General features: G+C 33.0%; 1 protein-coding gene across 2 annotated transcripts in view; it reads right to left on the reverse strand.

The window, feature by feature from the left end:
* Nucleotides 1–26,785, reverse strand: part of Magi2 (membrane associated guanylate kinase, WW and PDZ domain containing 2) — a 1,283,222-nt gene that overhangs the window by 852,506 nt on the left and 403,931 nt on the right. The gene's annotated exons all lie outside the window — the stretch shown is intronic.

A 26,785-nucleotide genomic window follows, 5' to 3' on the forward strand; every position in this document is an offset into this window, starting at 1 on the left:
CAATGAGATCAGTATCCTTTTCAAAACTCTCCTAACCAAAAGAAAATCAAGTCAGGGCATTTAATGATCAAACTCAAGTGCTGAGGTTCATCAGAGGGTTTCGTGCACCATTTTAGATCATAGTTTTTGGGATTTGTTTAATCTAATTACATATTGAAAAGAAAGTACTTTTGTGAACTTAGTTCTGCATACATGGATCTATTGCGAATAAAAAGTAGCATTTAGCTTCAGACAAACTATTGAGAAGCTCAAATAGTTCCTCTCATTTTCTCTGTGAGATGGTATAAATGTGATGCTTGGGTTCTAAATGGTGGCCTCCCAATCTCTGTCATATGCAGTCCATCTAGGCCCTCCTTTTCCTGTTCTAAGCCTCACATTCTCACACCACATTATAGAGAAGGAAGGCATCTCTTGTGGTTAAAAGAAACAGGGAAGTGTTTTCTAATGTAGAAAAACATCTTGGGCTTTTATTGAATCATGTACCTGTAAGCCAATCACTGAAACTACACATTTCACAGATAAGCAAGGGTGGTTGGAATACCCAGTGACTGAGGATATTTTCATAACTAACTGGTTTTATGGATCTGCACACAGTGTGCCTCTTAACCTACTGGCATTTTAACTGACTCCCATAATGCCAGCTGGATTTTCCAGTTTTCAAATATAACAAGAATAAGTGACTCTGGTGAGTGCCTTTTAAAACCCAAATTATATCTTAGTTTGGTCTTTAGAACAAAGTTGTTTTTTTTTTTTTTTTTTTTTCCAGTTGGTAGGCCCAATTCTTCTTGCTAAATACTTTCATTAAAAGGAATATCTTTTCATTCTACTTCCAGTTCCCAATCAGAAAACAAGCCTTGGAAGTAACCAAACCTCTTCACTGGCAACATGATTTTTAAAGAAATGATGGAAGATTATTATAAAACAACCAAATTTAAAATATGATCTACAACCAGCAAACTTGGTTTTCAGATCTCCAGATTCAACTCATTTTGGCTGCTTAGTTAAAATCTTGTCTCAAATGGAAGAAGACTGAGCTCTACTGCCAATAAGCTATTTAGTATGATTTTTGTTTTACTTAGATGTGGTTGAAAGGAGCAGATAATCATAGCGATTCCAATTACTATCTCTAACACCTGCTCACTCATAGATAATTTAAACCAGACAACTCTCTAAGGTCAATTCCTCCCTCTCTCCCTCTTTCTCTCTTTTTCACAATATACATGCTTTGCTATAAGGCTTCAGAAAATATAATTTAGTTTCAAAATAAAGAAACTAAGCTAAAATTAGTAAAATTGTAAAAAAAAAAAGATTTTAAGAATGAAGTAGTTTCTTTTATCTAACAGTTTCTGGATAATTTACTGGCAATGATTAATAAAACCCGATTGAGGAGGCAGTAGAAATTATTCAATTCATTTAACTAAGTGGCAAAGATATATGGCTTAAAATTATAATCTTGTTAGAAAAAATAAGTGAAAATTATGAGTACATAATTAAATTAAACTCACCTGAAAGTTAAAAGTCTTGTCATGATCTCTAAACACTAATTATGAATTTAACTAAAAAGAGAAAACACAATTTACCTGTACAAGATTCATATTGAGGAAATTGATTTAAGTCTTCAGTTCCAGGAAAAATATAATTTCTTCATTATTGATTACGTATAACCTTTAATATATTTCTGCATGCAATGTGTCTTTATTTGCTTATTTAAACTTGACCCTTGGGAGGTTCTAAGTCCTAACAATGCAGACAGAGAACTGGAAGAGACACTGGCCCCAAAGTGAATGGATCAAAAGAATAAAATAGTACATAAAGTAGCAAATCTGAAGCAGAACTCCATACTTGAGAAGAAGTGTCTTTACTGATTTCAGGAAAACATTGTAAGATAAGCCTTAATATCTTGGCTTGTTGCAAGACACTCTATGTTTTATTTATTTCTCCATGTTTTTTTTCCCCAAGCTTGTGCACTAGTTTATAATGAAAAAGATACAGAGATGAAAGAACAATAGAGCTCAAGAGAGTTAGTTTGCTCCTGGCTCTGTCACTAATATTTAAATTATCAGGGTTTGGGGGATTTTAAAAATTAACAGAATATGGTGATTTTCTAAGACAGGGCATTTAGGTTTTATTTGTTTGTACTATGTTCCATGGAGGCCATTATGTATCCCATAACTCAGACTTCATGAGTCTGTGAGGAGGTTGGGTAAGAAAGGAGGAGGGGTGGCCCAGTCTAAAAGTCTTGATTTTATTTATTTGATAATTCTTTGGTATTCCATATGTTTTAGTTGGGGGAATTCATTTTGAATCACTATATAATTTCAGTCTCTTTTTAAAAAATTCTATTTTTATCTAACTCAAATTCTTCAAAAGACCTTTTCTGGCGCATAGGGAAATATTTCAATCTTCATTCCATTATCTTCACATTATGATTTGAGTTTGGGAGATTTTTTTTTCTTTTTTTATATATATATTTTTTTTCACAAGCATTTTAGACATCATTTTAATCATGAAGCAATAGTCATCTATTTGATGCTTTCAACAATTTAACACATGATTTTCACTTTTTATGTTACTACATCATCTCCTATCTATGATCTTAATGGTTGTATTTTATCCATTCACTAATTCATGGTTTAATGTGTGCCTGAGATAATAAAGTAAGTTTGTGTGTGTGTGTGTGTGTGTGTGTGTGTGTGTATGTATGTGTGGTCAAATGAAAAACTTCATGTAAACAGGCTTTTGCCTAGCTAACATGATAATCTTTAATTTTTTTTTGTAATTGTAGATGGACAAAATGCCTTTATTTTATTTATTTCTATGCAGTGCTAAGGATCGAACCCACTACCTCATACATGCTAGGCAAGCAGCTTTTCTACTAAACTACAGCCCCAGCCCTAATTAATATTGTTTACTTGGAGAGTTTCAGAAATGGAGGCACTGAGTCGATGAGATCAATGCATACTGATCAACTACATCCTACGGGGTGATGCAGCGATACAGGTACAGCACACAAAGGTGTGCAACGAGTTTGAAATGTCTCCTTGACCACTTCTAGGCTTGAGGGACACAGGATAAAAAAATGCAATTGTATGACACACAAGTGGCAGTTATAGAGTGAAAACAAAAAGGAAACCAACTTCCTGAAAAGTTAGGATGACTTTACTTCCCAGTCTGTGACAAAGTATCATAATTACTGACTCCTTTCTTTTTTCATCTTTCTCCTTAAGCATAAAAATTTCATCCAATCTCTCAAATCATCAGCATATTTTTTGATTCTGAAATAACAGCTTATTTCTGCTAATGACAGAGAAAAATCATATAGACTGGGAGACCTTTGATGGGTAGACTAATTAAGAAAATAGATTAATGACAGAAAAAAATTTCAGTGCTTCAGAATCTTCTTTTCCATGGTGACTGTTTAGTTCTCTTTGAAATTAATATACTAATATAAGATATTTATGTGTCAATTTTGTATTTATGTATTTTAAAATGCATTAAAACATTTTATTAGTATATCATTAATTAATATTACTGTTATATTTAGTATATGTAAATAACAATTATAACAGCCTACATTATTATAAAATACATGATAAAGAATAAAATTAAGGGCTGGGGATGTGGCTCAAGTGGTAGCACGTTCCCCTGGCATGTGTGTGGCGCTGGGTTCGAACCTCAGCACCACATACAAACAAAGATGTTGTGTCTACCGAAAACTAAAAAATAAATATTAAAATTATCTCTCTCTGTCTCTCTCCCTCTCTTTAAAAAAAAGAATAAAATTAATTCAATATATTCCAATAAGATGGGGCTACATATGGCATGATAAAGGATGAATTCACTTAAAAATTAAGTCAAATGAGATTTTTCAAGTTTAAAAATGAATCTGTGATTTTTATGAAGATTGTTTGAACATACTTCTTGGAGGCAGTTAACTGTGTTCTCCTTGCTGGTCCTAGGTACAGCATTAGGAAGAATGACAATTTTCATGTGAAAAGATGGGCTATTATAAATGAGGGTAAAATCACTATGAATATCTCAGTCTGTATCTCCATTTTGTTAGCCCAGAGATTTTTAATTTCTTTTTTTTACTTAGTTGTTCATTTAGGAAAAGAGATTATTTTATCTACAAACTCAGCATTTTGCCTTTTTTTTGAGTCAACCAGAATGTCAGAAACCGTTCCGTTCAGAGTAGTTGAAAACATCTTTTTAAACTGTGACTGATAAAAATCAACTTCTCTGTGTTGAGCATTGCTACACATGTAGGATATTAGTTTTCTGCAGTGATTCGACCTGACTGTGGCCCTGTAAGCAGCCCTGACCTTCTAAAATAACTCTTGTCTGAATGTTATCCTGGGTATACTTGCCTGGAGATCATTTCCTTTAGGTCATGACATTTTAATTCAGCTGGGACTTCATGGAATTAAAGAGTAGCGTTTGTAGACAATCTTATTCCCCATCCTTGTCATACAGATGAAGAAACTGAGGCCTAGAAAGTAGGCAGGATTATACATTCCAAGCTCCATATACAGAGAATAATAAAGTGTGTAGTTTCTCAAATGTCCATGGACTTCCTTGACTACCTTTCATCATTTGGCCAAACCCTCTGGTTTACCTGAATCTGTCTACACTGTGCTTAGTAGAGATAGAAATCACAATGGCAATAGAATTGTAAGACTTGAATTTTTAAAATTGTCTTAAGAGCATTTACCATGAGATCTACCCTCTTAAATTTAAGTGCACAATACATTACTGTTGATTATAAGTACAATGTTGTACAGTAGACCTTTGAACTTGATCAGCTTGAATCACTGACACTTTATATTCCTTGAACAGCAGTTCTCCACTTCTCTCTCCTTCTAGCCCTTGACAACACCATTCTTCTCTCTGTCTTTATGAGTTTGCCACTTAGGTATCTCATTTAAGGGGAATCATGCAATATTGGTTTTTCTGTTTCTGACTTATTTCACTTTGCACAATGTTCTCAAGTTTCATTCATGTTGTTACATGTGGCAAGATTCCCTTGTGTTTAAATGCTGAATAATATTCCATATATCACACTTTCTTCATCCACTCATCTGTTAATGGATATTTAGGTTTACACATCTTTGCTATGGTGAATAATGTCTCAGTCAACATGAGAGTATAACTATCTCTTTGAGATGGCAATTTTAATTCCTTGTTTAAATGGCTATAACTGGGAGAGCTGGAAAATATGGGCATTAATTTTTGTGAAGAAACTCCTTACTGTTTTCTGTAAGAGCTTTACTGTTTTACATTTCCAATAATACTTAATTTATTTTTCACAACTTTGCCAAAACTTGTTATATTTTATTTTTTGGGTAATGGCCATCCAAACAAGTATGAGGTAACATTTTATTATGGTTTTGCTTTGTATTTTATTACTGTTTAAGGATATCAAGCACTTTTTAGATCCCTGTTGGCCATTTCTATGTCTTCTTTGGTAAAGTATCTATTTAGATTTATTGTCCATTTTTAAAATATGTTTAATTTTTTTCTATTGCTTGTAGGAGTTCCTTGTATGTTTTGGATATGTATTCTTTCCTTTTTGGGTATAGAATTTGCAAATATTTTCTCCTGTGATAAGAGAAGACAAGATATCTTATCACTTGTCTAATTTTGTCTTTGTTACCTATATTTTTGGTGTTGTATTCTAGAAATCATTCAATATCATGAGAGCTCTTTCCCTATTTACTTCTAGGAGTTTTACAGTTTTCGTTCTTAATTCTTTCATCCATTTTGAGTTGATTTTTATGTATAGTATAAGATAAAGATCCACATTCATTCTGTGATATCCAGTTGCCCTGCAGCCAACTGTTGAGGAAACTATCATTTGCCCTTGGGTATTCCAGGGACTCTTGTCAAAGATCAGCTTACTGTCCATGTGTGTGAATTTATTTAAGGGCTCCCTATTAAGATCTATTGGTCGTTATTTCTCTTTCTATGTCAGTACCATACTGTTTTAATTACTGTAGCTTTGTAATATATTCTTAATATCAGCAAATATACCTCCAATTTTTTGTTTTCTCAAGATTGTTTTGGCTATTTTCAGCTTTTTATGTCCCTTCATAAATTTTAGCATTCATTTTTTTTATATTTCTGAAAAATGCCATTGTGAATCTGTAGATTACTTTGAGTGGTAAGGATGTTTTAATAATGTTAAGTCTTCATATTCACAAGTATGGATATCTTTTCATTTATTTGTGCTTTCTTCCATTCCATTTATCAGTGTTTTATAGTCTTTGATGTATAAGTCTGTCACCACATTAATTAAATTTACTCCTAAGTATTTTACTGTTTCATTGTAAATGGGATTGTATTCTTAATTTCCTTTTCAGATAATTAGTTGCTAGTGTATAGTAGGAAGAACTTTTGAACTTTTAAATGATCTTCATAGCACAGCACTATGGAGTTTTCTTATTTGAAATATAGTTTTTTTTAGAAGCTATTCTTTTATATTAAGCAACTGTTATATTTCAAAGTGGTCATTTTCTTAAGCAACTATGAGTTACCTAGACAAGAAAGCAAGATCTACAAAGCCAATTTATTTTCTCTTTCTGCTTACTTCATGATAGCCTTCTTATTAATTTGATTTCTCTATCTCTTAGATATTATAATGTAACTCATTAAGACAGGTGGTGTTATGGTTTGTTCTTAAGTGTCCCGCAAGGTCCCTGTAGTAAAGGCTGGATTCCCACGGTGGCACTATTGGAAGGCTTAGGGAATGGGACCTTGTTAGAGTTCCTTAGGTCTTTGGAGACAGGCCCTTGAAGAGGATAATGGAACTCCTGTCACTTCTTCTTTTGGTCTCCCCATCATGAGTGAATGGTTTTGATCCACCACATTCTCCCACCAAGTTGTGCTACCTGACCATAGACCCAGAATCAATAGGAACAATTAATCCTAGATTAGAAACTTCTAGACTGTGAGCCAAAATGAAACTGTCCTATTAATGAATTGATTATCTCAGGTATTTCTTATAGTGCTGGAAAGCTAACAGAGGTGGTAATAAAGTTTGTCCTTCTGAGAAATTAGGAGAAATAATGGTTCACAACAACCTAATATTCACTTATTTTCTTTGCAAATTCAGCTTTTACAATATTTAGTCCCCATCTCTGGTTCACCAATTTCTCTAGTTCAGTGATTTCTCCAGTTCTTCTTATCTCTGTGAAGTTTAAAGCAAAAAGAAAAAAAAAAGAAAAAAGAAAAAAAAGTCTTTTCTGATACTCTTAATTGATTGACTTTTAAGTGAATCAAGAAAGTGAAACTTAACCCCATACTTTTACAATAAGGTTCTCACTTAACTTACTAGACAATTCAGAAAAAGTGATTCATTTGAAAGTACTACCTATCTTTCCTAAAACAGAAGGTTAATAAACCAAAAAAATACCATATATAAGAAAAAATCGTTCCAATGATAATAATAGCTGATTGTAACCAGTGTTTACTGTGTGTTGAACATTCTGCCTATATAATTCCTTAAAGCAAATTTCTCTTGTGAATAACTATCAGTATCCCCATTTTGTAAGTGAGGACACTGAGAAATTGGGATATTATCACCTGCCCAAGAGAGTATATCTTGGAAGGGGTAGTTATAGTGGTAGTTACAGGGCTCTAATTCATATAGGTTAGTGCCATTTCTCAAAACCAACCCGCAGTCCATCTAATCCCTCAATGAGTTAGTAGGTCATTGTCTTCTAAAGTCCTTATTTGATGTTTACCTTATACTACCTGGTAAGTTTTTAAAATAGTTTTATAATCAACTAGATTATTAACTCCTGATAAGAAGACTGTGATTTTAAAAAAAAAGTGAGATTTACATACCATTTAGTGAATCTTTACTAAGTGACATATACTTTACTAAGCAGATGTTTCAAATTATTTTATTTAATCCCTACTACAATAGCCTGAAGATAATTATTCCATCACATTTGCTAGGTATTTGTTGAGATTTCAGCAAATTTCTTATGTCTTATTTTGTTTGATAAATATTCATTCTTATAGTGATCATAACATATAGAATCATAGTCATGCATACTATTTCAAATTGATATGACTTGGGTTCACCTACTAGGAAGCTATCATTTCGCTATGAAATGAGAAGCCTATGAAATAAATATCTATGTGGTTTTGACCAGAATAGTCCAAACAGGATTGAACAATGATAGAAACTAGATTTCACTCCTAGTTGTATATTATACAATCTTCTTCCATAGGCAAAGGATATAGAAGATTAAAGAAATAGTTCTTAAATTTGTCAGTCTATAGGGAGATATGAAAAGAAACTAGTTTATTCTTCCTAATGCAGAAAACATGTGATTGTGCATCTACACTGTCACACAGGGTTGAACTGTCAATCAGACTCACAAGAAACAGGTTTACTAACAGTGAACAGAGTCACATGTAACACTATGTCAGTATCTAGCAGACCAGAAATCAGTCAGGCACAGATTCCTAAATCTCTTTCCAACACTGTGATGCATTTTGAGTTTGGTGGGAGAAGTGTTAACTGCATAACACAGAAGTTAGCCTAAAGATACCCGTTAGTTTTAGGGTCTCATATTTCAGACCTTAGAAATGTTTTCTTGAGAAAGACATCCTCAAAACATTTTTATTTTTTTATTTTTTGGTGGTTGTGTGTTTAATAAATCAAAATATGTCAGTTTGTGTAAAATAAGCAATCCAGAGAGAGTTGACATATCTTGTTAACAGGATATGGAGGACCTAGAAAACCCTCTTTTATCTTGAAGCCAGTAAGATCTGTCAGTATGTTTACAAGAAGGTGAGGTTAAGGTTAAAAGACCTCAGGCTACATGCAGGAAGGAGAACCTATTCTCCAATAAACACTTTTCTTTCTACTATCTTTTTCTAAAGTAGAGGTAAATCTACAAAAAAGAAAAAAAAACTTGGGAATAAAAATGCTATATTAATCTAAGCAATAACTGTCGTTAGCATCTAAGAAATATCATACAAAAAAGGAAAAGTAATTCAAATATTAAAATACACAAATTTTTATGGTAGGTGGTCAGGAGCCACCGTGGACAGGCACTATGTACAAAATCTTTAAGTCCTGAGTAAAGAGGTACTGGACTGGTATTGCACCCATTGCAATACAGGTGGACTTTACCTCCCCAGATAGGAAAGGTGCAGCTCAGGGAGTGGGCGTCCACCAATAGGGTTGAATTACTCCCACTTGTTTGTTGTAATTCTACTTTTTCCCTTTTTTGTATAGAATGTTTCATGGATTACTGCCCCATTAATAAAACCCAGCTTCCAGGCATGCTCCTCCTCTTTTTTGCCTGCCTTGCCCCACTTGGGGGAGCTGTGGCTGAGGAGTGGTCACTGAACCCAAAGAAAAAGGTACTTTCTGTGTCTGTGTCTTTATTTAGTCAGCTCAAATTCACTTGGAGTGACCCTGAGTGATTTAGTTGTGTGTCCCTGCAATAGGTATAGCAATATCTCTTTACAGTAGTACAGAGAGTAGGGGAAAAGATATTTATTTTATTTAAATGTCTTTTTAGGGTATACTTGTTAAATAAAATATAGGACAACCAGTTAAATCTGCACTCCAGATGAATAACTAGTAATGTCTTTGTGTAAGTGTTTTCCATGCAAGTTTAGTCCTACATTTTATCTGGCAACCTTAACTGAAAGTCCTGTATTTATATTTGCTAAATTTGGCAACCCTACTGCTGGGTGATACATTGGATGTAATACAGCTCAATAATTAAAATGTTAACTCTGAAGCCACACTATCTGGGATCAAATATTGACTTTGCTTTTTATTAGCATTATGACTTTGGCCACATGATTTAATCTTCTAGGGTCTATGTTCCTTACCTATAAAATGGAGCAGGGGCAGGTTATAAGAGTAAATGAGAAAATGCATGGCAAACACTTAAAATATACAGTATTCCCTGAGTGAAGATACTCAGGAAAAAGTACTGCATGTAGAATTGTTAGTATCTTAACCTATTTCTAGTTATAAATGCTGAATTTCTTAAGTGTGGTTACTCAGGTTTTATATATGCAGTCTTTATAAAGAAGAAATATATCCAGGGTACCTTTTTTGAGCCATATAAATACCAAGTATTTATATGTATTTCTGAAAATATTTTATCTGCCTACATTCCTTAAGAAAACAAGACAAAAAGTGTCTCAACTCAAATTTGTCACAACTGAGTGTATAGCATGATCTGCTTATATTTACTTGAGTATTCCAGCATTAACATAATACTTAAAAATCTATACTTCTAAATAGCATATAATTTTCAGTCTGTATGGGGGAACGTAAAAGGAGCAATCAGACTTAATTGGCAAAACATATCTGATCACTGATTTAAAAAGTGCATGAATTCCTATTACCTGCTAAAATAAACCTCCCTAAATTGAAAATAAAAGCAATAAAACAAAGACCCTGTCTTCAGGAAGTGATTTTCTTCTCTACTAGGGAAAAATTGACTAGATTCTTATCCAACATTTTCTGAAATATACATTTAATGAATGATCTTATTGTTTTTAAAAGGAGTTTAGTTAGGTTGTTTCTGAAATGTCAGAATGTTTAAAAAAAACAATAAGGCTTTCTTGTATATTCTAATTGTGAAAATGAAATACTAAATTTGTTATCCACAGCATAAACTACCTCCTACCAACTTACTTCCTATCATTTGGAATAATGCTCTGAATTTCTGAGGACTTTAAAACAGTATTGCAGAATTGAGGTAGAATCCATAATAACATAATAATAATCCATAATAATCCATAATCCTCCTCTTAACAGATAAATAGAATAATTTGTATATTAATATGTAATACCTATAATCCAGGCAATATTTTCTCACTGAAAGTGTATAGATAATCATAATCTACTATATCTACAGATTTTTTTTTTTAAATCTGGGTTCTAGTACATTTTGCAAATAGTGGTATTGTATATCTGCAGCAATGAGGAAGAATGTGTGATTTGGGGTCATTTCTTTTTTTAAAAAATATTTATTTATGTATGTATCTTTAGTTTTCGGTGGATACATTAGCTTGTTTTCATATGGTGCCGAGGATCGAACCCAGTGCCGCATGCATGCCAGGCGTGCACTCTACCACTGAGCCACCACTCCAGCCCCTGGGGTCATTTCTTTATAAATTAAATTCACAAAGTTCTGAGTTTGCTAGAGCTGGGTTATATGTTTATTTGGGGAATTATTTATTATTAAAATTAACTAAAGTAAAGAGGAGGTAGACTGTGTTTCTGTGTCCATATTTACATGTTTTTCTTTTTAAACAAGTCTGGCCTATGTATTGAACATTTTCCCCAAAGCAGGTTTAGGCATAAAAATTCAAAAACTGAATGGACACTGTTGCTCTTCATAATTCTAATTAAACTAGGAGTTTCCAGCTGTTCTGATACTCATAAGCCTCCCCAGGATACAATATGTTCAGGAGCATTTTGATTCTGTGACAATATTAACACATCATCTGTGCAGAAGCACATTTCCCATTCCATTTTCAAAGCACACAATTAGGTTTCTCATGATTTTACCTTCTATTTTCAGAGGCAAGACACAATTTTGTATGTCCTTGTAGGTGTAATCATTGTTTTACTGAAATTTATTTCTTTTGCCTTTATTGGATATTTCTCCTTCTGTATTTACAACTTGTATGTCTCTTTTTGTTGAAAGCAAATGATGAACAAATATCACAGAGGAGCCTCTTTACAATGTCATTAGTCAGGCTGATGGGAAGATAGATTGATGGATAGCATTTCCGGCTGGCTATGCAAGGGAGCCTGAGCTTTCATCTTAAGTTGCAATTACAGATTTGCTATGATGGATTCTAGAGAGTTTGCTGTTGGAGGTTTTTCTTCTTAGTTGTTCCCTTGAACATAAAACCTGTGATAGAAATAAATTTTCTTAACTAGATAAGTTTTATTTCCTCCCTTTCTTTTCCTGTTGTCTTTCTTCCTGTTTCCCCTGGAAATGAGGTCTGTGGAGAAAAGCACCAGAAATAATGGCATAAAAAGAAGGGATACTCAAGCTCCTGAATAACAGAAAATGTATCTATGTGCTCTTCCTGTTGTATATGTGTATTTGAAATCACAGATTACACAGCATTTCTCAGTCTCACCCCATTAAAATGGTCACCTTTGTCCAGTCATCATTAGCCTGGATCAACAGTTTCTCTTTCTCTACTTTTGCATATCTCAGCTGTGCATCTGAAGTAAGTTCTTGCATTTGGCTTGCAGTAAGCTCATGTGTAGTTAGGGAATGCTCACATCAAGTCTTGAACAGAATCCACTGCTTCATTTGGGAAACATACCGTCTTCCTCAAAGAATAAAACAATTTGCATGATCAGGTTAGTGCCTACTATTTCTAAATTTGAAATGAATTCTGAACATGTTTTTCTAATATCTTTCCCCTTAATTCATTACAATTTTATTGTAAGAACAAGTGAGAATGTACTTTCATGTGCACTCTAGAAAAAAAATCTATTGACTCTTTCATTCTCCGTTGAACTAGGAAGGTTTAAATAATAAAGCTCTTTGGGGATAATTTAAAACTAGAGTGAGAAAGGCCTGTTAGAACAATTTTCCTTCCACTGTGGACAATTTTCAGTTCTTACATCTGACCTTTTGAAATTTAGTTAGACTCCAAAAGATCCACACTTATTAGTCAATGAACAGAAATATAGTATCATTCAGACCGCCTACACTGGTAAAGCATATTTAATCCAATCCCAATTAAATAAGAAGTGTTATTATTTTTAGTTTCATTTACTTTATTAATTGTGCAACAGTTAAAAATATCATGTCACCTAGAAAGACACATTTTACCATTTAAAGTAGTCTTTTCTAAATTTGCTAATGTGAACATTAACAAGTCATTTTTAGCACATTGGAAAATATGTATATCTCATGGGAATTTAGAAATTTTTATCACAATCTTATTCTTTTCCCTATTTATAAAATTTAGTAAAGTGCTTATAGCCATCTAATCCCTATTACCCAATCAAAAAGCTTTTACTATTATGTATTCCTATGCTTAACAGTATTTTAGATACTGTGTGACATAAAAATATCAATTATTAATTAATGTAAGCAAATACATTTTCTACCCTCTCAAAGCACTTATAGTCTAATTACAAGTGGTTAACATTTATTGAAAGCTGGAATAGCTACAGAAATTTTATACAAAGCTGACTTCAAAACATGGAAATTTTTTAGTAATATGTAAGGCATTATCTAATGATACTGGAATTAATTCATCAAGAAAATATAGTAATGCTAAATGTGTATGCACTTAACCAAAGAGCATCAAAGTGTATGAGGTAAAACCAATATAACTAAAAGGAGCAACAAACAGCTCACTGTTAGATTTAGCGACTGCAAAATCCCTCTGCCAATAATTGAGAGATCAAGCAGGCAGAAAATCAGTAAGGATGTAGTTGACCTGAATAGCATCATCAATCAATTTGACTTAATTGACATTTTTTAGAATATTCCCTTCCAAATGAAACTAAAAGAAATATTCTTCTCAAGCTCACGTGGAACATTCATCAAGATAGGCCATATTGTGTAATAAATTCATACATTTGAAAAGAAAGAAGGTTTAAGATGAATAATCAAAATTTTCACCTTAGGAAAGTAAAGACATAAGGCAAGGAAAAGGAAAGAAATAATAAAAGAGCATATACAAGTGAAATTAAACATGGGAAAATAAGAAAAAATCAATAAAACTGAAAATTGGTTCTTTGATAGATGAATTAAATGAATAAATCTCTCACCAAATTAATCAAGAAATAAAAAAATATACAAATTACTTATGATGTACTCCAAAGAAGTGACCTCAGTATTGATGATAGAAACATTAATATGATAATAAAAGAAAAATGTAAACAATTCAAGGCTAATGTATAACTTAGATGAAAGAATTCCTTGAAAGACAAACTATCAAAATTCAAACAGAGTAAAGGGCAACTTGAATAGATCCATGTCTATTTAAGGAATTAGTCAATAATAACTTTCTAAAAATGAAAATACCAGGCCCAAAACAATACTTCCTAACTCTTTATCTAGGCCAAGCATCACTATAATTCTAAAACCATACAATGGCATTACAATAAAAGAAAACTATAGATCAATAGCACTCATGAACACAGATGTAAATATCATCAACAACTTCTAGGAAATTACATCTAACAATGTATAAAATAGGTTATAAACCACAGTTATGTGGGAATAATTTCTGTTGGTCAATGCTAGTTCAATATTAAATAATCAATTAATGAAATACATCATATCAATAGACTATGGAAAAGAAAAAACTATGATCTAGCAAGTATCCTGGAAAAGTACTTGAAAAAATCTAACACTGATGCAAAACCTATACCAAACCAGGAATAGAGAATTTCCTAAACTTGATATAGCACATCTACAAACACACTTGCCTAATACTCTGTCTTTTTGTTAAAGACCAAATACCTACTGTCTAAGACAGGCAGAGAAGGATGTTCTCTTTAATCACTCTAATATAATACTGGAAGTTCTATCTAGTAACAGGAGAAGAAAAAGAATGAAAAGGCATGAATATTGGAAAGGGAAAAAATAAAATCCTTTTCTTTAACATATGATATTATCTGTCTGTGTAGAAAGACAAACAAACAAACAAACAATTATCTTCAAAAAACTAGAAGAATTAACCAAGTCCAGCAAGGCTGCAGGATACAAAGTCAACACTAAAGAGTCAATTGCTTTCCTGTTTGCTAGCAATGACAAATTTGAATTTGAAATTAAAAAAAAAATTAGAGTAGCATAAAATATAAAATACATAGTAACATAAAATAACAAAATATATAAAGGTCTCTATGTAAAACTATAAAACACTGATAAAATAAATCAAAGATCTAAATAAATGGAGAGATTTTTCTTTTCATGGATTAGAAGACTCAATATTTTTAAGTTGCTAATTCTTTCCAACTGGATTTATAAGTAAAAAGCAACCACAATTGGGCCAGGATGTGGCTCAAGCGGTAATGCGCTCACCTGGCATGTGCAGGGCGCTGGGTTCGATTCTCAGCACCACATAAAAATAAAAAAATAAAGATGTGTCCACCGAAAACTGGAAAAAAAAAAAAAAAGCGACCACAATCAAAAACTATTTTGTTGATATTAAAAAGATGTTTTAAAACTTATTTGGAAAGGCAAAAGACCATAATAGCTAACATATACTGAAGAGGATTCATGGTAGTCAATGTCAAGACTTACTATAAAGCTACAGTAATTAGGGCGGTGTAGTATTGGCTAAAGAGTACATACTTGGATCAATGGAACAGAAAAAAGGGTCCAGAAATAAACTCAAATAAATGCAGTCTATTGATTTTTAACAAGGCAAAAAGGAAATTCAACAGAGAAAGAAAAATCTTTCTTTCAATGAATGGTGCAATAACAATTGGAAAGAAAAACATGAAGACCTTACACACATACACACACACACAAATTTAAAATGTACCTAAATATAAAGTTCAAAACCAAAAATTTTATAGAAAAATGGAAGCAAATCCATGTGGATTTTTGTTTGATAATCAATATTAGATATAATTCCAAAAGCACAACCATGAAAAATATTATTTATTAAAATTCAAAACTTCTAGTCTTTTAAAAAACACTGTTAAGACAATAAAAGTGAAAACTACAGAAGATGAGGAGAAAATATTAGCAAAACGTATGTCTGATAAATATTTATCAAAATATAGAAAAGTCTTTTAAAACTCAACTATGAGAAAGCATGCAAACAAATAAAAAATAGGCAAAAAATCTGAACAGGTACCAAAGAAGATTTCCAAGTGGCAATTTTGCAAGCATATAAAAATGTGTTCAAAATCATTTGTAGATTACTAATTATAATAAAGACATATCATGAACCTCTATTAGCCTTGCTAATATTAATAAAAATGATTATAACAGTTGCCAGCAAAATGTGGAACAACAGGAATCCTCATTTAAAACTTCTGGGATACAAAATAATGCAATCACTATGGCAGGTTCTTACAAAACTAAACGGTCTTACAAAGGGCAACAGGAAGTTAACCAACTGACTTAAAACTTACCTCTACACTAGAGTTTGCATACAAATATTTATTGCAGCCTTATTCACAACTGCCTAAAGCTGGAGCATCCAAGAAAGTTTTCAATAGGTAAATAGATACTGTGGTGCAAGCATAAAATGGAGTATAATTCAATGATAAAAATAAATGAACTATGAAGACACATAAAAGATATGAATAAATCTTTAATCCACATTTCTTATTTATTTATTTTTTTGTAGTTGTAGATAGACAGCATGCCTTTATTTGCTTATTTTTGTATGCGGTGCTAAGGATTGAATCCAGTGCCTCACACATACTAGGCAAGTAAGTACTCTGCCACTGAACCCCAGCCTCAGCCCCAGCCCACATTTCTAAGTGAAAGAATCTTATCTGAAATCTGCATATTGCACACAGTTTCTGTTTATGTAACATGAAAAAGACAAAATTCTAGAGATTTATATAGAGATCAGTAGGTTTCAGGGTTTTAAGAAAAGCTGGGAAGATGTTGAATAGATGAAACAGTAATTTTTAAGGTAGGGAAACTATTCTGTGATATTGTAATAATAACATATGACAACATGCATTTTCAAAATTCATACATACTCATTTGTAAAAACTCATAGAATTTACATCTGAAAAATGAATCTTAATGTATGCAAATAAAAATATTAAGGAGATAAAGGGATGACATAATTGATTATAGAGAATGATGAAATTATTTAACAATTACAAATGTATGAAATGACATTACTGAAAAGACAGAGTTAGATGAGGAAGGGTTGATCTAACTGATGTAAAATAAGGGCAGTTTGAAAGACTAAAGACACAGGAAGATTATAAGCCCTGCATTCCAGTTGGTAATAGTCTTATTCATGGAGTACAGGTTAGCAACTCTGAGATCACCATACACATAAACAGAAACTGGACAATTAAACAAATGGATAGTGAATGATGGGAGCCAGATTTCTCAGCATTCAAGTGGGTGCTCAGAGACAAGCAAAGAGAAGAAAGCAGTAATGATCTATACCGATGTGGATCAGATTTGGAGACATCAGTATGAGCTCACACTTAGATTAAAATAGATTTAGATGGTTATACACAGAAATATTTATAGATATACATATATACATAGATTAGTATATATACAAATCTGTGTGTATGTATTTTTTTTTTTTTTGCTTTGTAGTCCGAGAAGGCTTAGAAGCAATGACACCCAATAGCAATGATTACATCTAGTGTTCAGGCTTTTATTTCTAATACCATTTACAATAAACAAAATGAGGGCCCTTTAGAGAAATGACTGATTCTATGACTGAGACAGGAATAAGAAGAGCCTAGAACATCTTGCTTTTCTAGAATTTAAGGAAGGGTTGAAAAAACTCCTCCCAGGAGTCAATAAAAGAGCTCTTAGTGAACAAAGCTGAAATAATTTGAATAATGAGATAAAAGATCTACTATCATGTTATACCTCAAAGTAAAAAAAAAATTAGTATTCTTGAGTCCATACTAACATAAATAAATAAATAATGGGGGGAATTAGACAAATCTCTCATACAGAAAAATTCCAAATAGTTTAGTTAGATACTCTGCTCTCAAGGAGATGGTACATAATTTCCCAGTCTTTAAATGTGGATGGTACATTCGGACTTCCTTTTGAATATTTTTGTATGAATAGAGGAGGATTCAAAATAAATTTACTGTAAAGAAATCTGAAAAGCTACCCTAATCCCTTGTTCAAGGTCAATGTCAGCCTTGTTAGTTGACTATGTTGTTAGTACCTGTAACATAATGTGATGAGAATGACATTTTATCTCTGTAGTTTCCCTCCCCAAAACCCAAAATCCAGTCTAATTATGAAAAAAAAAATCATAGAAAGACCAACTGAAGGACATTTTTACAATATTTCTCAAAACTCTTAAGGTCAGAATCAAGGAATGTCTGAGAACTCATCACAGCCCATAGGAGTGCAAGGAAGCAAAGTGACTAAATTTAATGTGTTGTCTTGAATGAGACCCTGGAAGGGAAGAAAGGACATGAAGTACAAACCAAGAAGAGTTGATTAAAATATGAGTTTTAATTAATAATAATAAATTAATATTGTTTCATTAATTTTCATATTTACCTGCAGTACAGGGCCTACAATTAAGGCTCTACACTATGTGCTTCTTTGAGAGCTGATAAAATCCAGAGGTCTCCAAATGGCCTATCTATACATTCCTCCTCTCCTAATAGACAAGGTCTCCAGTCAAACAAACCTCCTAATCAACCAGACCAGGTCTCATGCCTTCTTATCCCAGAACAGCAAGTTTCAGTTCCTTGACAGTCCATAGAATTATCCCAACAAACCAGTCACTTACTGGGATGGAACAAGGGGGCATCCCATCTTCTTTATCCTACAAAGCCTGTTTCCTATAGCCCTATTGTCCATTCTGTCCCTAAGAGCAATTTCTGAATTGTCCTTCATGGCAAACAGTGTACCCCACCTCTGGGCTGTGAACATATGTGACTGATATACTCCTGTCGATCTCATTACACAATTGCAAGTTTTGTGGGTTGGCCACCCCCATAATCTTAGGGTAAGAAGTCCTACAGCACCAACAGGGTGAGTAGGAGATGGTTAACATAGTACTACACCAAAAGTTGGGTGAACAGGATGTGGGATAAATGGAAACTCTTTAATATCTTTGATGTCTTATAACTCTAAACTGTTTAAAAATTTTTAAAATTTTGGTTAAAAAAATCAAAACACTTTATCATCCTTTCTTAGTATTTCGCACCCAGATTTCCTATTTTGCCTGGGGTCACACAGCTCACACATGGAGGTGTCCAGATTTACTCCCACGTAGCCTACTAACATGAGAAGCAATTTAGCTTGATAATCAAGAGAACATAGTTTGGAGCTATACCTTAAATCCTGACACTTCTAGTGCTACTGGATCATCCCAGGAAGATTAGAAAATCTAATCTTGGTTTGTCAATCTGTAAAATGGGTCTTGATTACACCAATCATATAGGATTAGATTAGTTGGTAAAATGCTTGCAGATTACTTGCCATAGAATAAACAATAAATATCAGCTAAAATTATTATTATACAAATAAAGTAGAATTATAAGCCAAAATGCAAAGAAATTTACATATCCAAGTTAATGATGCTAATATCCAAATGATGGTTTTAAACCAAATCACAATCACCTTCTGGAATAGAGTCCATGTACTTGTCCCTCAAGGTCACCCCTACTGAAGCTTGTCCAAGTCAGGGGAGTGGAGTGAAATAAGAAGGAAATCAAACTCTAAGTAAAGGAACAATTTAGCACTGATGACATCTCTTCATTTTTTATGAATGTCTAGTATTTTATATTTAAGCATCCCCAAATTAGCTTGTTGCTATTTTTTTTACAGTCATTCCTATTTATATTTCATTGATTCTTAGTCCATCATTCTTTCCTGCATCTCCACACATCTTGAAATGCATCTTTGTTCTGAGTTCAATTTCCTTCCTGGTTCAATTTTAAATATTTAAGTCCATTGTTACTAGTTATTTCAGAGGATTTCTCTTTGAGATGTAAATTCTTTCAGTCTTTGTTGGTTTAAAATGTCTGTACTTTGATCTAATTCTTCAATCAGAGGTTACTTGTGTATATTATTTTTAGGGGTTCTTCATAGAATCCATTTTGATAAAATTATACAAGCATAGAATATATCATATTCTAATTAAGACCCCATTTTTGTGGGTACCTTTAAAGAAAGCTATTTTGTTTCAAGGCCTTCATTATTTTATTTCATTATTTTCTTCTGTTTTTGTTATTGGTAACAAATTTGCTGTTAGTCTAACTGTTGACTCTTGGTAAGCAATTTTTAAGTTTTTGTAGACTTTAAGAAAATTTTTGCTTGGGTCTTCTAAAGTTTTTCTATTATGCATATTAGTTCAGACTTACCTTTATGTATTCTACTCAGGCCTGTTGGACACAAAAAATAAAATAATTATATCTTTTATTCTTCTTATTAGGCATTATCTCCAAGAGTGCTGCCTGCCTTCCATTGTTCCTTCTAGTGTTTCCTTCTAGAATTCCTAATCGACTATGATAGAATTTTAATCCTTCCCTCTCCTGTGTCTTAACTTATCTTTCCTATTTTTCATCTCTTTATCTTTCTCTGCTGCATTCTGGATGATTTACTCAAATGAAACTTCTAGCTTATTATTTCATTCTTCTGATGGCACTTAAAAACCTCTTCCTTGAAATATTCATTTCCATGGTTATAGTTTTGATTTCCACAAGTTCTTATTTGATTCTGATTATCATCTGCTGCTTCTTATAGCACGGTGTTCTATTTTTTCCATTATGATTTTATTTCACATCTTTTTTTCTTAATAAACCATTATAATTTTAGAATATTTTTTATCCTGTTAATCTGAAGTTTTTATTATTATTAGTCCATTTTCCTGTGTCTGACACTTTTCAGAGACAAATTTTACCCTGGTATACTTTATCACTTTTGACTCTAAAAATTTTTGTTGTTGTTCTTTTCTGTGGAAAGTCCATATTTTCTGGATCATGGAAGTAAATTATAAATATTTTTATATTTGTTTCTACAGGTAACTCTGTTTAGAATATGTCTTAACTTGGGATTTCTGCATTATATAGTTGTTGTAAATTGAGACTCTGCAATTTCATGTGGGACAAATTGGAGCATAAATTTCTCATCAAAAACACTTCTCAAGACAAAATGTCTGACAATTCCCTGACTTAGTAACACAATATTCTAATTACCTTTCATGAGTGTATGCCGCAGTCTGGCTGGGCACAATTCAGAAGCCACTTGTCAAAAGAAACTAACTTTATTTTTAGAACCACACACGCCAAACAAAACAGCTCCTCAGGAAAAAAGCCTCAGAGCCCAACTGCCACCACCGGCTTCCCACAAGCCACTCCCTCAACCACCAGCCTCTCTACCTTCCACAATCCTCCTACTCTTGAGGCCGATTGGCTGGGTGGTGTGGGCGGAGCCAAAAAAGTCCCCCAATGAGCAGCTCCGTGGCCTGAAAGGGCAGGAAACAGTCCAACGAGCATCACCGCAGAGGAGCCAATCAGCTAGATGTTGCTGGGGCCGCTGTGAGCCAATCATCAGCAGGTAGTCTGAAAGTTTGCTGGGGCCCCTTCGGCTGTGGCTCTCAACAGGTGTAGGTAACATTTCCAGGATCCCAAGTTCATTTAGGGCTTCACTTGAGCTTCCTGCTGCAGGCATCTCCAAAACCCGGTGTCCTTCCTCAAGAGGATCAGATTCTCACCTCCTAGTTACTAGGGCCTAAATTCAGACTCTGTATCCTCCTAAGCTGCTTGAACTCTTTTTGTGTTGGCATCACATTCTACTTATTTTTTGGAAACTAGAAGAAATTTTTAAAAAATGTTTTTCAGTTCTAAAGATACTTCTTAAAATTATATTTTAATGAGTAACTTTTTTTTTTTTTTTTTTTTTTTACAATTTCCAGAAAAGAGATTTCCATTTTGACTTTGGTATGGGATCAAGAACATGGACTTTTCATCTATATGCTTATAAATTTGGGGCACCCTGTCTTGCTTTCTGCAGACATTCACTCCATGCTAATGTTATTATCAACCATAGTAATCAAACTTAGGTTTTTAAAATGTGTTCAGTAAAACAGTTAAAAATATATATATTTGTGACTTGCATTATATTTTTCAACAGTACTTTAGATTTAGGGAATAAGTCCAGTATGAAATGAAGAGTCAGAAATAAAAGATGGAAATTTCCGCTAGGGGGTTAATACATGTACTTACAGAGATTATAAGTTTCTAAGTATTAAGAAAATGTTCTAATAATATTCTTATAATATTCTTAGGGGTAAGGAGGCTAATATCCTCCATGCAGGTTGTTTAAGATGAAGGAAATTTTCTAGGTTTGACATAGAATGTTCACTTTGACATTTTGCAATGATTGTTTTCTGGCAAGGTACCAAAGCTAGGTTGGGAGTACAGGGTGATAAAAGCTTCACACCCCTAATCTTTATTAGCCACCAACAAACTATCCTAAATATTCTTGCATTCTGCAAAACCAACAGTCTCAGTGTGACAGGGCTTTAAGACTTGTCCTCTAATAGTTGTTTTTCAGTCCTCATCTTTTTTTTTTTTTTTTTTTTTTTTACTTATCACCAGGATTAGTCACCAATAATCATTACTTCCTTTTTAAAACACTTTACTTATTTTCTCCTTGATTTTCTTTGCATTGTGACATCTAACATTAAAAATGCTCAGGGATCAGTCCTAGGACCTTTCTCCCTTCTCCACACTCCAGGTAATATTATAAAATATCATGGCTTCACATATTACTTCAATGTTGATGTCTACAAAACCCATGTCTCTAGCCCCTGCTCTCTGCTGAACTACAGATTCACATCTACTGCCTACTTGATCTCTCTACTGACATATTCAATATACTTCTCAGATTTTATAGGTCTTTAAGTGACTCATTACATTTCCTGCCCTAAACTTATTTCACATGCAGACTTTGCACTTCATTAGAAAGGGACTTTATTTGAACAGATACTGGTATCATCTTAACTCATTTTTTTTTTTTTGCATTCAACATCCAGTTCATCAGGATATGCTTCGAAATTTATCTGAAATTTCTCCCCACTTCTGCTGTTTGTCCCTTGATCTAATCTATCATCCTCTTTGCTTGCAACAAAGCCTCCTAACCTAAGTGGTCTTCCTGCTTCTACTCTTGCTCCTTTTCTGTATTCTCTGTACACAACTAGAATCACTCCCTTAAAAAGTCAGTCAGAAGCCATTGTTTCTGTGCTCAAAATAATTCATGCCACTTAACATAAAGCCAATGTCTTTATCAGAGCCTGTACGCTGTCTCCCTCCCTCATCTTACTCTGACATCATCTTATGTCACTCCCCTTGCCATCTATTAAGTCTTGCATATTTGTCTAAGTCTTGCTCTCCTATTGTCCTTCATATTTACCATACAGCTGTGCTAAAGAGCTTCTTTCCCCTCTGCTTAGAGTGTTCTCCCTTCAGATATTATCCTGTTTTTTTTTTTCTTGTTTTTTTTTCTGAGTCTCTGCTCTTATGTGATGCCTTCACTGATAATCCTATTTTAAATAGGGGGCATACACACATACACACTCAGCAAAACTATTCCTTCAATTTGCTTTATATTTCTTCATAGCATTGATTCTCAGTTGCCAAATTATTTGTTTCCTTGTTTATTTTATTATCTGTCTTGACTCACAAAAACATAAATTTCATGAGGGCAGGAGCTTCATTTGCTTTGCTAATCTTACCCCCAGTGCCTAGAATTGTGCTTGGCACATGGTAAGCCCACATTGAACAGTTTCTAGGTGAATAAATCCATAAAAGTTCCAACTAGATTTTTCTCTAAGCTCTTGATTTTGGAGGTTGTTGGGTTGCCTTTACTGTTTGATAATGACATCACAAAGAGACAAATAATTAAAATTATAGGAAGGGATAGCAATGATGATGGCATTAATAATGATGATGATGATGAGGAGGATTTAAATAAAATACAGAAAAAGAGCTTTTGAGGAAATAGAGTCTGCTGTCTTCCTAAGATAGCTCTTACCCATGGACCAAGTTGTTTTTGAGGAAAGAAGATAACCTGCAGATAACTGTGGAAAATTCAGCTAAACTTTCAGCTAACATAGCCACTTGCAATACAAGAAGGAATGAGAATTGAAAACTATTATTCTTAGTATATTCCTCTACTTTGTGTTTTTGATCTTGAGGTCTAACTTTGGTGAAAACTTCAACTTACCCACTTGAGTAGCCAGAAGAATATGTTCCTTGACCAAAGATGTTCATATCTTAGTCTCCAGAAACTGTGACTATGTCACTTTATTGGCAAAAAGGACTTGTAGATATGTTTGAGGAAGTCAAGAATTTCGAGGTAGGGATATTATTCTGGATTATTTGAATGGGTACAAATATAACCACCTGAGTTCTAATAAGAGAGAAGGGTCCAAGTCAGAGAAAGATTTGAAGATGTTACATTTTTGGATTTGAAGATGGAGCAAAGGTGCCTTTAGAATCTGAAAAAGGAAAGGCAGTAGATTCTCCCCTGAAGCCTGCGGGGAGAGAGCAGTCCTGCCAGCACCATGATTTTAGCCCAGTGAAAACCAGTTTGGACTTCTGTTCCCTAGAAGTGTAAGATCGAAAATCTGTGCTGTTTAAGCCACTAATAGGAATAGGAAATAAGTATGAACCAAATATACTTAATATACTTTAGACCACTCTGATTCATCCCATTCTCATTCTCCCAGTTCATTTTTGATTCCTAGTTATTCTGGAAAGTCATCCCACTTCCTCCATCATCACTACAATGCACTCCTGTCAGTGACCCTGCTTTCTAAGGTCATGTCCTTTTATCCACTTCAACTTCATGTAATTTTCTTCCCCTTTCCTCTGGCCAAAAACCCAACTCTCTGGTGAGGTAAGTTCCCTGGAGGACAACTTGATTCTCTAGAAAATACCTTATCTTTTAATTTTTATATTTTTTAAGAGCACATTAGTGTCCAAATGACTGCAATTATGAAGGTAATCTTTCTGAATGAGGATTTGATTACTTCATTCACTATTAGAAGTTACTAAATCAGTAATTTCTAATTGGAAATTTCTAAAATATTTGCTCTCTCAGTGCCTCATATGCATTTATAGATTATTTTAAACATTTTTCAAACTTTTAAGAATTTATATACACGTATACAAAATTAATATTTAAAGAGTTATGTTTGCATGTGTTTATTATTTGCAGGTTAAAGCATCATTTTCTTCAATGACATATTTTGATATGAGAGTTATAAGTGTGCTAAGGAGAAAATGAATATATTCATTATTATTTTTATTGGTTCTTACACACACAAAGTAGGAAAGAGCTCTATCATTTAGTGTGTTGATTCATAAAATGATATTTCTCTGAAGAAAAATAGTGTATTTCAAATTTTAAATAGAAAATGCAGACTATTGATGTTTTGAAACCCTGAGATCTTTTCATAGAAACATAGTTATTGATTATTTTACATAATCATTTTTGAAATAATATATTTCAACTCTGAAAATATATACCGTTTAGAAATATAAAAGTCAGTACTCTCAGAAATGAATTTAAGGTAGCAGTTACTTCCATGATTGTTTTCAATTACTTTTGAAATTATAATGCTATATTCCTGGTGTTATTATTACTTTAGTGTATTTCTTCACATGTACTCATTTGTTTATCAAGTAGCGGTATAATATATTCTTAATATAGTAGACTCAATAATATTTCTCATTAGAACTTTTACTTGGAGAAAATAATTTTGGATCCACAGATAATCTTAAAAGAAAATATTTATAATACCCAATTCTGGTGTTGTAACTGCATTACTTTTGTCCTTTGAAAAATAAAAAAGAGAGTTAAATCAAGCAATAATGTACTAGCGAACCATAGGAGATGTAGGCTTTCACCATTTGGCAAAGGTTATCATTGTAAGTCAGCCAGTAAAATTGTCCTTTCTCACTTGGTAAGCATTATTTCTTTAATATTATTTTCTTTACTGTGGCATGCTGCAAAGTCTTAATTTTATGAAAGCAAGTCTAAACTTTCCCATACCTCTTTGATGCACTCTAAAGTAACTTTGCCTGCAGCATTAGAGAAGACCCTATATAATTCCATACTTAACCTAGTGCCCAAATAAAATATTCATCTTTTAAGTCACAGAAGAATAATTAAGAAAGGACATCTTGCTAGGTATGTGTTTACTTTTGATTTAGGTCTGATTTGTAGAACACTTAATCATTATACATAAGAAGGCCATCTTTGTTAATTCAGTTGCATACCCATATTAAAATATTCCTATAGAAAATTCCAGGTAATGCTTTTCCATGCAACCTAATCAATCTTTAGTGGTAACAGTAATACTTTATCCAGATTGTATTTTGTCACATACCATCAGTTATTTCACAGTGTTTATAAATTCTGTGACATACATCACAGGGCATTTACAAAGACTAATGAAGAGTTAGGCATTTTAAAACCAAAGCAGAAAAAATACAGTTCAACAGTTAAATGATATTTTTCCTTTTCAAATTCCTTTTGCATGAGTACTAATTAGTCTGAACACTGCTAGGAAGATGGTAAATAAAATTAGTATCCTTATTTTGGACATAAGAACAATGAAGTAAAAAAAAATCTAAACTGTCTTCATTTTTTATTCTTTCACTCTAACTATATATTATCTATCTATTTAAAATCAATTTTTCTATAAGTATATGCACAAATGACTAGTTTATAGAACAAAACAAAACAAAAATGTCCCTCAGAACTAAGGTTTGTTCTGTTTGAAACATCATCCATGGAAAGTTGTTCTATTTCTTCACCATGAAACCCATTATTCTGTTTGCTCTACCTCTTTCCATTCCAAATAATTATCCTTTTCCAATCCAGCACCCTGGAGCTTGTAGTAAAGATGAGCACACTATAAGCTTATTGTAGTAAATATGAGCAAACTAAGGTCACTGAAGTTGAAATGATTTTGCTCAAGTTATAAAATCAGCCTTCAATCCCAGGCCATACACTGTCTTCTATCATTAAATTGGCTATCACAATATCAAAGTGGTTTTTTTTTCTGTTTTCACCACCCCTCCCTTAACTTTCTTGTTTTC

Source organism: Callospermophilus lateralis, chromosome 1 (genome assembly GCF_048772815.1).
Source record: "Callospermophilus lateralis isolate mCalLat2 chromosome 1, mCalLat2.hap1, whole genome shotgun sequence".
Classification (NCBI taxonomy): Eukaryota; Metazoa; Chordata; class Mammalia; order Rodentia; family Sciuridae; genus Callospermophilus; species Callospermophilus lateralis.